We start from the raw sequence: 10,993 nt of genomic DNA, 5'->3' as shown, positions 1-10,993 counted from the left end.
CTGGGGTCAGAGCTAAAGGCCCAGTCAGGGCCAGGCCTGTGGGTACTGCAATCATGCAAGCAGGCAATACCGAGGTGGCTCCATTGTGTACACGCCTCGCTCAGCAGGTGCACAAAGAAAGGGAGGGGTTGCAGGGCCCCAGGGACATCAGGGAAACTTGTTTCAGAGTTGAGGCTTGAGCTGAGAGCTATTATTGGCTGGCAGACAAAGAGGTGGGGGTGGAAAAGTTGCTAGGAGAAACAAGGCCCTGAGGCAACATTAGATGAACTTTCAGCAGGACTGGCTCTGTTCCGTTTGCTTTGTTTTTGTATAATCGGGTTGCTGTAAGTAATACTTTTCATTTTCAGAAAATGGATAGTGAAGTACAGAAGAACAAAAGGGAAAAGGATCGACAATCCATTACCTTGACATAATAATTTTGAAAATCAGGTGGGTGTTTTCCATGGTTGATCTTCCTCGTCAACTTGACTGGGTATAGAGTGTCTGTGAGGATGCTTCTGGAAGGCATTAACTGAAGGGAGCCCCTGCCCACCCCATAACAAGGGTGGCACCATCATGGGCTGGGGACCCAGGCTGTGTAAAAAGGAAAGCTAGGAAGCCAGCTGAGTTGGCATTCACTGTCCTCCGCTGTCTATTCCACCAAAATGTGAGGAGGGAAGGAGGGCCAGCCTCATGTCACACCACTCAGGACCTGCTGCCACAGGGCCTTCCGTGGCAGAAGAGCTGCATCCCATAACCCCCCAGCCAGGACAAATCTTTTCTCCCTTAAGTCCCTGCTTGTCAGACATTCTGTCATAGCAATGAGATAAGTGACATACAGTATCTTTCCACCTTTATGTGACTGTGTGCATGTGCTGGACTAATAAATGAGTGTGTTTATGTGCATAGTACACCATATGTATATACATATATATGTGTATATATACATATGTATATATGTATACACACATATAGCATATAGCATAAGCAGTCTGCTGGTACATGCCTGTTTTATCTCTTCTTTCTGGATGGGATAGCCTGCTCCCCTAGCTTTAGGGATGAAATAAGTTACATCTCTCTCTTTCTCTTTCTTTTCTTCTTTTTTTTTGGTTACATTTCTTTAATGTCTAAACAGTGCTAACCTAGAACATGTCCAGCCCAGTCCAATAGGACAGTTTAACCTTCCCTTGGGGATCTCCAGTAATTTCAAGAGGTATACAAGAAATCCCTACATATTCTTGGATCTGAGCTAACATTGACTATTTCCCATCTGCTCACTGACAATGTATGCATTTAATTAGAGAAGGAAAATATGAGTAGAAGATTTATTCCAGAATGAGTGTAAATACATCTTGGGCTAGTAGCCTTGTCTCTCAACCATTGCTCTGTCCCCAGTCCTCCAGATAACACTCACCACACAGTAGGTGTTCAAAACTACGCTAAATGAATGAATGAAAAATACAATTTCTACTTCTTCGGACAAAGAAAGCTTTTTGAACATTTGTTTTTTTTTTATGTGCTCAACAGGAATGCACGTATAACAAAAGGAAACCTTCATCTGTGGCAGATTTAAAGATAAGAAGAGCCCTGAAAAAACCCAACACGATTTCCTTGGAATTCAGTGAGCTCCCAGCATCAGTTCAGGCAGAAACCAGAAGCCTACTGGCCGAGGCTTGCAAGGGATTCCTTGTTTGGGAGGGATGTTAGACCAAGTGATCACTCACAACTCTTCCAGGGTAAAATTCTGCTATTGAATACTTTTTATTTATCTGTTCTAATTTATTACCCATAACAACCAAGCAGACGGCAAAAGACTCCAGAGGAGATGTAGTTATAAATGAAAGCCATATTCTGATGGGATCCAAATATCTGTGGATAAGAAATGAGATTTCTTGAGAAGCCTGGAGGATGTTATTTGATAAAAGGCAGATAACTTTTAAACAATGGAATTTTGAGAAATATGAAATGTCAGAATGTGTTTAAACATTTATTTTTTAATTTAATCTACTTATACCCAAAGTTCATATCAACAAACGAAATAGCCAAGAATTGAGTAAGACAAATAAAATGGACTCATTTTTCTTCTCTTTTTTTCCTTTTTCTTTTCTTTCTTTCTTTCTTTTTTAACCGAGTCTCATTGTGTAACCCAAGTTGACCTTTAAAACTCAGCCCTCATAGGTATATGCCACATATCTGGCTAATAGATCTTTTTGTCAGACACTCCAAACAGAGGTGGAGAGCTGGCTCAGTGGTTGAGAGCACTTGGCTGCTCTTCCAGAGGACCCTGGTTTGATTTCCAGCACCCACATTATGGCTCACAACCACCTGTAACTTCAGTTTCAGATCTGATGCCCTTTTCTGGCCTCTGTGGGCACCAAGCATGCGTGTGGTACACAGACACACATGCAGTCCAAATACCCAGATTTATAAAATAAACCAATAAAAAATCTTTTAAAATTAAAAATATTAAACAAAGAAAACCCAAGTTTTTTATTTTGACATTTCGTTGGGAAATCCTGGCTTAACATAAACATTTCATTAGTTTGTCTTGCTCTGGTTCTAAGTGTTTGTCTACTCCTTCATTCAGGAAATATATATAGGAAGAGAAAAAGGAGGCCACAGTGAACACCCACAAAGAATAAGACTGTAGGCCTGAATAATACCCCAAAGAAAACAAGATTGTTGCATATTTGAACAGATGTTTTAAAAATTTATTACAAAAAAAGGCATCTATTAAATAAAATTTTAAATATGGAAGTTGTAAAAACATCAGCTTTAATTATCATGTAAATAACTAGTTATGTTTTTATGTTTGTTTCTTCTAGAGTTCTTATGCATCTACATTTAAATTTTAAAATTTGTGAGTACACTGCTGCCCAAATGAGGTCCTTATAGGACAGCTTGTGGAAGTAGATTATTCCCTTCTACTATGTGGATTCCAGGAATTGAACTCAGGTCACCAGGCTTGGCAGCAAGCACCCCTATCCACTTAGCCATCTCACCAGTGCCATGTAAATGTGGTGTCATTGTGATATTTCTGTAGGAGCTGTTTTGAACCTGCAATCATTCATTGCTAGATAGATTGGAGTATCTAACTTGTTGGGCCAGAAACTTCGTTCCCTAGAGCTTTGATACCTGTGTCTTAGCTTTTTTTTTTTTTTATGTTAAATGTAACTCCTGAAATTAAAATAAGTTTGAACGTATAGGTTGTGGTTAAAAACAACAATAAAGTCTATTTTTACAATTTAAATCTGGTCAGCATAATGTCCAGATTATAAAATTAGACTAAGGCTTGCTAGTTGGTTCCCAAGATGGCTCCAGACAGCCTACAGCTGACCATTGGCAGTAATACCACTACTAATCTTAACGTGACTAAGTACTTGCCTACTGTTTCTTTGATAACCCGTTACCCTGTTAGTCTCTGTTTAGGTCACAGTGGTATCTCCAGGGCCTAGCTTATTGTCATCTGGTACAGCCTTAGTTCTTGTGGCTTCGAGTTAAATAAGTCACTTATTTACTGGGAGACTTTGTTAGTGGGGTTGCTGGGATCAGAGCCTGGGCCTTGACAGCCCTAAGAACCTGGGCTCAGCCACCCATCCTCAGTATGCTAATCAAATAGACAGTGTGATATGAAAAACAGAAAAAGATTCAATGTAACCATATTAGGAACAAAGCATGACTAATTTCACTCAGTAGTTTGAAAAAGGCAAGCTATATGAAAGCCGCTCTTCAAGTTAAGTTGGGAAGCCTCTGGTAAAGGAAAAGGAACACTCCGAGTGACCATCTTGTATCTCTAGGTTCTTTGTGTCTCAAACAAAGAACCGAGTGAGACATGAGATACAAGTTGTGAAAGCAAAGATCATTTTAAATTGAGTGAAGGCATAGAATCCACTCTGCAGGACGGAGCAGGCTCCAGCAAGCATGCAGCAAAGAGAATCCCATTTTCCACTCCAAATGGAAAGGACCTTTCTTGGTAAGTGACTGAGCTGGGGGAGGTTTGTACAGTCCTTGGGGGCAGTCCAAATGGCAGCCTTTCTTGGTTGCTGGGTCCAGAACTGACTTCCCTGTGATTCAGTCCTGGGCATCTCATCATCTCTCTCCTCCTCATGGCATTTCTGACAATGGGAAGAGGAGGGTTTTGGGAAGGTCCAGGCCTTCTTTCTGTGGGGCCATCACAACCCTCCACCCTGAGGGCTGTGGAAAACAAAAATAGAAACAAGAGCCAGGTCTGAGCCTGTGCGGGTTTCCAGCACTAGTTAGTAAATGCTGTCACTGGGCTTCTCCTGGTCGAGCCAATCCTCTGTGGTATTGTTTGCTTTCTCAGTCTCTCATGTCTGTTCTTCCCACACCCACTTCATGACCACAGGAACCAAATCTGTTTTTGTTCACCTCTCTGTGTGGCTCACAAAGTACTGTCATCCCTGGAGGCACTTCCCCAGTAAGTTTAAGGTTAGTGACTGACAAGCTGGCCTTACTGCAGCAGCACGGCACACTAGTAACACCGGTGTCTCGCTGATCAAATGGAAACAAAACACTTTTTATCAAGGATGGTTACTGTCTCGGAGTGGGGAAATGCTCTCGAGTGGGAAAAGCTCCCTTTCCCAAGGGTGTGGAGTACTCTTCCAGCTGCTCCCTTAGCCCCAGGCGGTCCAGGCTCTTTCCTCACGTGTGAGTTAATGGGAAGAAGATGCTACCTTTCCAACTCTGAGCCAAGTTATCCTTTACTCACTCATCATCTGCCCTAAAATCCTCTGCCAGCCAGAGGATTTGCCACATTTTCCTTTGCCATATTGGCACTTGGGACAGAGGCCAATTGGATGTGAACACGGCACACATGAGTAAGGAGGACACAGTGTGTGTCTACACAGGAAGGAGGTCAGGTTCCCAGAGAGATGTTTTGATCCCGAGAAGATCTCAAGGACAGCAGACTAAAGCACTGTAGGTGGGAGGACTATGACAACGAGGGCCATGGACACCTGAGAACTGCTGTCAGGTTCAGAGCCCACATTGGTGTGTTTGCTTAGGGTGTGGGCCTGGTTTCCAGGTTACAGCTTGTTCTTAATCTTGGGCCAGAGTGGGTGATGACATTTGTTCCAGATAAACCTACCCTTTCTCTGCTCCGTTGTGAGTGTTCTCACCTTGGAGTGGCTGCAAAAGCAGCCACTCAGAACGTCCATGGGAAACCCCACTCCTGCCCAGCTGATGCCAGGGAGGTGACGAGAAGTTATTCAAGACATTCAGCCACTTCCTGGAAGGTGACCTGTGCGGACTGGGGGTGGCTGGGGACAGGAGTTTGAGGGATCAGGTTAGGAGGTGGATGGATGAGGAGAGTATTGAAAGAGATGACTGGAAAAGGGTGGGCGTTTCAGGATCAGGTAGAAACCTGATGCAAGGAAACTCCCATGAATCTACAAGGTTGACCTTTGCTAAGACTCCTAGCAATAGTGGACACATAGTCTGAACTGCTCCTCTTCTGTGATCAGATTAGTGACTACCCCAATTGTCATTAGAGAGACTTCATCCAGTAACTGATGGAAACAGATGCAGAGCCCCATAGGGGAATTCTGCTGAAGAGAGAGAGGAAGGATTGTACAAGCCAAAGGGGTCAAGGGCAGTACAAGAAAACCCACAGAAACAACTAGCTTGGTTCATAGGAACTCACAGAGTCTGAAACAACAACTGAAAAATGCCTGCATGGGCCAGACCTAGGCCCTCTACATATATGTGGCAGTTGTGTAGCTTGGTCTACTTGTGTGACTCCTAACAATGGGAGCAGGGACTATCCCTAATGCTTTGTCTGGTTCTTGGGAACCTATTTCTCATACTGGTTGCCTTGCCCAGCCTCAATACAAGGGCAGTTGCCTAGTCTCACTGCAACTTGATAATGCCATGGTTTGTTGATACCCGTGGGAGGCCTGCCTCTTTTTGAACAGAAACAGAGGAATAAATTGATGGGGGGAGCAGAGGAGAGGTGGGGTAAGGAATAGGAGGAGAGGAAGGGGAAACTGTGGCTGGGATGTAAAAGGAAGGAAGGGAAAAAAGCAAGCAAGAAAGGAAGGAAGGAAGAAGGAAAGGAAAGGAAAGGAAGGAAAGAAGGAAGGAAGGAAGGAAGGAAAAAAGGAAGGAAGGAAGGAAGGAAAGAAGGAAAGAAAGACTTAGTGGGGCTGCAACCTTTTCTCTCCAGCTGTTTGTGGAAGAATGAGGTCTTTACTAGCTTAGGCTGGTTTTTCTTTAGGGTGGACTTCTGGGCAGCAGGCCTGAGACAGGCACACCCAAGTCCAGCCTGTTCCTCAGCACATGAGGGTGCCTTGTTCCCCTCAGGGCTTCTCAGTCTGTGTAGACACTGACTCTTCTTGCAAAACAAAGCTTGGGCTTGGTTTCATTCACAGGTGCAAAACAATGAGGCCTGCATTCTGTAACAAGACCATTAGTCAACTAGGGCACAGCCAGCGCGTCCCTCCCCCACACCTCAAGTTTCCTCCTCAGCGCACTAATGTTCTCATTGCTATTTCTGTCCCAGTAGAGAGTTCAAAGATTTAAAACATTTAGGGGCTGGGGCCATAGCAAGTTTGAGACCTGAATTCAAACCCCAGCTTCCATGTAAAAAGCTAGGTGTGATAGCACATGTTACAATCCCATTGCTGGCTAGATGGAAATGGGTGGCTCCATCGGGCTCAGTGGCCAGCCTGCCTATGTTAATCAGTGAACCCCAGGTTCCAGTGAGAGACTCTCTCAAAAAACAAAGCAGACAGCTCCTGAGGATAGCACATCAAAGAGTTTGGCACCTAGCTTCTACAGTGCCCTGATATGTGCACATGCACATACATGAACAATCATATTCACCCACATACATATACACAAATGATTTAAAACATTTAAAGAAACAATAGGCAAAGTGGCTATTTCAGCCTTCTGTCTGATGACCCTTTCTTGACCTCGTCTTGAGAGCTCAGGATCCAGGATGCAGAGAAAATTGCTTTATTATTTCTTCCCCAGCTTTCAACTTCTTAAATGTACTGAAGGAATTTTCAGATTAACTTGGCTGAACGCCCCCTCCTGGCATTACCCATTGGCGCATAAGGGCCCAGAAATGCTGTCTCCTGCTTGAGAACCCATAGCCAGCAAGAATAGGAGATGTACCCAGGACCCTGGGGCCCTTCTGAGGTTCAGCTAGCTCTCAGTCTGCTACCCCCAGTTGCCTCCTTCCTCACATCTAACTGTGGGTATTTTGTTACATTCTGTACCTCATGCCTTCATGGATTTGTCACCAGTGCACAGTGTTCTTTGAGTAAACAATACTTGCCCAACCTTTGTTTGCTTGGAGGTGTGGTGTCTGCTTCTGGCAATGTCTTGGAAACACTTGGAGGACTCTGCAAGGCACCCTCTATGTCCTTTCTAGTTTTCAGGGACTGGGGTGGTGATGTCATTCATGCTTGAACAGAAAGAACGAGCAAAGCTTCTTTCCAGGGTACAGCAGTGCATGCAGGGGCCATCGTGTGGTGACCGGTAAAGGGCCAGGACTCTAGAACTCTTGGGAAAACCATCTTCTCCAACCTGGGGGAAGGGGAATGTATAAGGTTTATGGGGCTAGAGAGATGGCTCAGCAGTTAAGAGCACTGGCTGCCCTTCCAGAGGACCCAGGTTCAGTTCCCAGGACCCATGTGGTAGCTCACAACTGTCTGTAACTCTAGCACCAGAGGATCTGATACCTTTACATACCCATACATGGAGGCAAAACCACCAATGCACATAAAAAATAAGTAAATAATTAAAAAGGAAGTATAAGGCTTGTAGCTCATATGAGGAAAGTGTCTTAGTTACTTTTCTATTTCTGCAACAAAACACAATGACCAAGACAATTTACAGAAGAAAGAGTTTATTGGGGCCTAGAGTCTCAGGGTATGTCCATGACCATTGTGGCAGGAACCACGACAGCAGGCAGGCATGAACTAGAGCAGCAGCTGAGAGCTTACATCTGATCTACAAACAGGAGGCACAGAGAGTTAACTGAGAATGGCATGTGCTTTTGAAATGTCATAGCCCACCCCCAGTAGCACACTTCCTCTAACAAGGCCCCACCTCCTAATCCTTCCCAAACAGTACCACTAACTGGGGACCAAACATTCAAACATATGGGTCTATGGGGGCCATTCTTATTCAGACCACCAAGTTATAACCCTAGAACACCAGCCCCCACACTGTGCCATGCTGACTTCGCTCTGCACTCTAGGTGGTGCCCCTGTGTGCAAATATCTACCCATCTCATCCTCTACCCAAAGTGGTAGCATCAATTATTATCTTAAAGAGACGAGTAAGGCCTAGCTCCTCATCCAAAGTCACATAGGCAGAAAGTAGCCAAGTCTGGAGTTAAGCTGGCTTACCCTACACTTCATTTTCCCCCAAAGGTGATACTTGCTTTTGAAGACATGGCCATAGGGCTCCCCAGAGTTGAGACCACTTACAGTTGAGTTGCTACCTCCAGCAGGTGTTTGGCTTCTGTTCTGTTCTTCAGGTTCAGACTCCGGAAGGGGACTGAGGATATTTGTTTACTTCTCCCCTGTGATGGTTGCTCTTGACAGTCAGTGTGATGGAGTTCAGAGTCATTAAAGTGATGTATATGACTAAAGAGGGAAGACCTTCCCTGAAAATCAGTGGTACCACCCCATGGGATGAATAAAAAGAAAAAAGGAGGAAGAAAGCTGAGCATTAGCATCCGTCTCTCTCTGCTTCCTTATTGTCTACCTCGGTTTTCTGTTACCACACCTTCCCTCCATGGAAGGCTGTCTCCTCTTGAATCTGGCTCCTTCCTTCTTTAAATTACCTTTCCAGGTATTTTGTAATAGTGATGAAAATAGTATCTGATAGATCCCATTTCTGGTCCCATTTCCATGTCATGGGGAGGAAGGAGAAGGCAAGCAGGTCCAGCCACCTCCATTCACTCCTCTCGATGTCTGTGCCAGGGACCACCGTGATGGAAGGGACTGGACTACTGCTGGGTTCCGGCACAGAACCAGAGTGTGCTTACTCCAGAGAACAAAGAGGGATGTTCCTTACAATGAACGTTGAGTTCATTTCAGCAGGGGAGCTTAGTCTCCACATGAATAAAAGTAACTGGGGATTTCAAAGGTCCTTTATACCTATCTAGCTCACGAGTAATGTATTGTTGCCAAACACAACCTATCGTTATCCTCTTCCAAGATGTTAAACAAATATATTCCAGAAAAATTTTTTTTATCTATGTCTTGAAAGATTGTTTTTGTTTCCCCTGGAAAATGTGACAACCCTGTAAAGAAAGCCAAAGTTTGAATGATATTGACATGAGGCTTTTAACAAGATTTTATTCATTTTATTTTATGTGTGTGAGTGCTTTGCTTGCCTGTGTGCCTGTACATCACACATGTACCTGATGCCTGTGGTCAGAAGAAGGCATCTGATCCCCTGGAACTAGGATTACAGATGGTTGTGGACCACCATGCTAGTGTTAGAAACTGAACCTGGGTCCTCTGCAAGAGAAGCCAGTGTTTCTAGCTGTTGGACCATCTCTCCAGCGCATGTTAATTTTTTCACCATATCATTAGGGATTAAAAATACTACCTGTCATAATGAAAGCTCATCATGAAAGATGTGGTAAAGAAGCCACCAGTCCTTATTGTGAACACCTTTTAAAGGTAACAGCAAGGACAAATGAGAACATCTAAGTTTTACACTTGCTTCCCCCTCCTCCTCTTTTTTTTTTTTTTTTTTTTTTTTTTTTTTTTTTTTTTTTTTTTTTAGTGGCCTCCTTCTCAGACAAGTGTGTAACTGCACCCAATGGCCACACTGTTTTATTTACACTCACCCAAAGGGTTTATGAAAGGGGATGATTTAAAAAAGAACCTTGGGAACTTGTGTGCACACCCATGGTGTATGCATTCCCCTACTGTCATGCACAAGCTCACACATTTAGACATTGCACACAAACACACCATGTGCACTAAATAAACATTTATGGAAATGAAAGACTGCTTGGTAAAATAGGAGAGTTCTCTCATACTACCCTGGCAAATATGGGGACTTACAAGTGTGTTGACAGAGCCTGGAGTTAGACATTGACATCCAGCCTGAGCTTTCCTGAGGGGGTCAGGGCTTGAACTCAAGTTGTCAGATTTGTATGACAAGCGCTCTGACTTTCTAGGCCTTGTCACCATTGTGGGGCATGTCACTATTGTGGGCCATGTCACCACTGTAGGCCATGTTACCACTGTGGGCCATGTCGACAGCCTAGGACATCTAAGCAGCCTAGGCCATGTAATCAGCCTGGGCCATGTCACCATCCTGGATCATCTCATCATCTTGAGCCATCTCACTAGTGTGGGCCATGTCACCAGGCTGGGATAATTGTTTTTGTATATCAAACTATAATTATAGAGTTAACAAATAGATATTTTTGTTTGTGTATTTTTTGTACTGCATTTTCTAATCAAGATAATTTTATTAATTCAAGGTCATTTAATTTGAAAGTTTTGTCATTTGGGCAAGATCTTACTGAAAAGTAATTCTCAGGTTCTTTTAAGACCAGGAAAGAATCTACAAAAGAGCCTTTTAAAAGTCACAAAAACTCCTCCTAAGACTTACAGGGAACAAAAATTTTATTTGTATCTCAACAATATGTGGACAGGTGAGCTTAGACTGTTATCGTGTCATAAATTCTATGAATATAATTTACATTAAATTCTTCCACTGAGTTGGTAGATGTATTTGCTATGTTACTTTGTCTCACAATTCTTAAAAAAGTATTAAAAATAGCCAGTGAGTAGAAGAGAACAATAAAAAGCACGAAAGTAAGAAAGATCCTTTGATATGAAAATATTTTTGTAAACCAAAGTAAGATTTTGGCCTAAGGTAAATTGACTAAATTTTTCCAAAACAAAACAAAAAATGTCTTAACACAAAAACATAAGCATCACAAGGCCACAGGAGTTTTGTGAAAGATAAAACCCAAAGATAGTGTGCACATATGCTTAAAGCTCATTAA

At 43.3% G+C, this 10,993-nt stretch overlaps 1 long non-coding RNA gene across 1 annotated transcript in view; it reads left to right on the top strand.

Annotated features, from left to right (window-relative positions):
- The first annotated feature begins 220 nt into the window (after nt 1–220).
- Nucleotides 221–10,993, top strand: part of LOC103161905 — a 33,932-nt gene continuing 23,159 nt past the window's right edge. Inside the window, exons 1-3 of the long non-coding RNA XR_003481234.2 lie at nt 221–429; nt 1,507–1,715; nt 2,805–3,952. This is a non-coding gene — a long non-coding RNA (uncharacterized LOC103161905). The remainder of the gene's footprint in view (nt 430–1,506; nt 1,716–2,804; nt 3,953–10,993) is intronic.

Source organism: Cricetulus griseus (assembly GCF_003668045.3).
Source record: "Cricetulus griseus strain 17A/GY chromosome 1 unlocalized genomic scaffold, alternate assembly CriGri-PICRH-1.0 chr1_0, whole genome shotgun sequence".
In the NCBI taxonomy this organism is placed as follows: Eukaryota; Metazoa; Chordata; class Mammalia; order Rodentia; family Cricetidae; genus Cricetulus; species Cricetulus griseus.
The sequence above is the reverse complement of the archived record's forward strand: the minus strand, read 5'-3'. Positions and strand labels throughout refer to the sequence as shown.